Below are 2,803 nucleotides of genomic sequence, written 5' to 3' on the forward strand. Positions count from 1 at the left end.
CCGCTGACCCACCGGCACCCGCTGACCCACCCGCAAACTCTCCGCGGGCGTGGCACGGGACACAGGGCCATGGAAGCTGCTCATGAGGCCACATCTGTGCCAGGGCTTGTCCTGGCACTCTGCTTTACTCTTCATGAAGTATTTGTGGTGCAGGGGACACAGCCAACAAAACCAAACCCTGCACCCATACCGGGGCTGTCTGCTGGTGAACATAACAGTGTTCAAATGCGCACAGGGTTACAATGCCCACCCCGTGCCTAGTCCTGGGCTGCTGCTCGGATGCTGGTTTGCTCACAGCCCACAGGCCATAAAAGCACACCAATTGGCATTCAGGCACCAAGTATATTGACACACACTTCCTGAGCATGTAAGTGGCAATTGTGACCAGGCAAGTGTGCTTTCCAACTCACCCACCATTAGTGAGTAGCCTATTATTATTATTATTATTATTATTACTACTACTACTACTAGAGGCCCGGTGCATGAAATTCATGCACGGGGGTCGTGTCCCTCAGCCCAGCCTGCACCCTCTCCAATCTGGGACCCCTCAAGGGATGTCCGACTGCCCAACAGGAAGGCAGAAGGGGGCTGGAGACAGGCAGTCCGTGCTGCATGGCGACAGGGAAGACTGTGAGAGAAGGAACCGTCTACACGGAAGGTTCTCTGTTTGAGTTAATACAGCCACTGAGGCTTTCAGGAGAATGTGTTCTGCAAACTCACTCATCAGCAGAGCCAAATATCAACAGGACAACGATTGAAATTTCTTTGGAGAGCCAAATTTTTTAAACTTCAACTTCTTCTAATGCCAATTCTTTAACATAGACTCACTCAGGCTGTGGTATTTTGTAAAAGAGCCACACTCAAGGGGCCAAAGAGCCACAGTTTGCCGACCATGGTTCTAAGGAAACTAGAAAGAAGTTGGCTTTCATTCTGGGCCAAAGCCATTGGCCATAAAGATGGTACGTGTTGAAGAGCCTGGATGGCGAGGGGACTTTCTGGGCCCTGGTGTTGGCGTGAGAGCAGGGGTGGGGGTTCCTATTGTACCTCAGGGCCAAGCAGAGCACCGCCTGGGCTTCTGCAGGGCCCCGCCTTCCCTGTCTGTCTTCTCACATCCGCTGTGAGACTGTGGGCCTGGGAGGGGGGACCCACGTCTTTTCTCCCCGCTCCACATGGGGGTGGTTGGGGAGCGGCTTCCTGTCCCTGCCAGGCCGGCCAGGAGATGGTGGCAGGGATCTGGCCAGTGACACAGCCATCCTCGGTCAGAGCAGGGGTGGGCCCCGGCTCTCCACTGCCCCCAGCATGTCCTCTGGAAGACACCTCAGCAAAGCCTGTGTAAATAATCAGGCCGGATGATGGCGCTCACAGGATCCTAGGACGGCCAGGAGCCAGCGACAACCGAGGCCAAGGTCCCGGGAAATGCGGGGGTGGCTCCTCTGAGCTGGAGAGGAGGCTGGCGGGAAGATCGCCATGGAAACAAGAGAGGGAGTGTGCGGTCAGACAGTGTGGCATATAGGCCTGGTCGGACTTAGCGCTCCCCGCCTGACTGGCATAGGACGGAAAGCACGGTCACTCGGGTTTGAACCGAGGGCACCACGTCTGCACTGAGCTGTCCTGGCTCCATGCACACAGGGACGTTCTCGGAGGGAGACTTTCCTGGTTGCTCTGCAGGTCAGCCAGCCGCCTTGCTGTCCCCTTCCCGCTGAGCTCGCCCCACACCCAGCGCAGCCCTTGCCTGCGGCCCTGAGCCGGGGCTGCGATCGCTCAAATACTAACGGCCCCCCTTGTGAGAACTAACATGCGAGGCTTGTTGGCAAGTAAGATTTTGCGGGGGTGGAGGGGTTGGGGGGGTGGGAGGGGGGAACAACGGGGGAGACCACACAGCTGAGAAAGGACCTCCAGTTAAGGCTGAGGAGACCATCCTAGCCCTGCCTTCCCCTTCCTGTGCCGGCGTCTCCCAGCCAGGCAGCCCCCTGGCCACACCCACCTTCTTGGCCGCCTGGTATGCGCTCTCCTGGCCCACACGCAGGGCAGCTCAGATCTGAAAGCAGAAGGCAAACTGTGTCTAAAGGACAGAGGTACTTCTGTGGTTAAAAACGCATGTGATATGTTCTTTATTAAAATTCTCACGGTTTTTTGTTTTGTTTTTGTTTTTTTGAGAGAAAGAGAGAGAGAGAGAGAGAGAGAGAGAGAAACATTGATCAGCTGCCTCCTGTCCCCACCCTGACCAGGGATTGAACCCATCCCCTTTTGCTGTACAGGACAGCACTCCAGCTGACTAACGTGCTGGCCAGGCTGCCTGGCGCACCGAGGGGAGGGGCTGAGGGGACAGAGGCAGCGCTGCGGCTCCACCCTGTGTCCAGTGGTCGATGAGCGCTCAGGTCTCAGCCATTCCTGCCACTGACCTCACGGTCTCCCGGGTGCCCGCCCAGCTGTACAGCCTGGTGGAGTTGTGCTTTCTAGAGGATGGCTGGGGAGCTGGAGGGGGCGAGGGGCGGGGGTAGCAAACACTGGCCCTTCCCATTGCAGCACAGGAATGCTCGTATTTTTATTCCTTTTATCATGAAGAGAGTACAAAGGCTGGGACAGACACATCACGGGAAAAGAAGATGGTGCCGACTCTGCCAAGGACACCCCTAAACTCACACTGGAGAGGAGTGGGCCCCCAGGGCAGCCTTTTCCATCCAGAAAATCCAGGCGCCTGCGACTCAAAGCCAGTCCCATTTCCCAAAGCAACCTGTGCGCTCCCTGCCCCACCCCATCCTAACCGAGTCCAGCCTCGGGCCTTCCTCTTCTTCCCCCTTCC

Source organism: Pipistrellus kuhlii, unplaced genomic scaffold (genome assembly GCF_014108245.1).
Source record: "Pipistrellus kuhlii isolate mPipKuh1 unplaced genomic scaffold, mPipKuh1.p scaffold_m20_p_18, whole genome shotgun sequence".
In the NCBI taxonomy this organism is placed as follows: Eukaryota; Metazoa; Chordata; class Mammalia; order Chiroptera; family Vespertilionidae; genus Pipistrellus; species Pipistrellus kuhlii.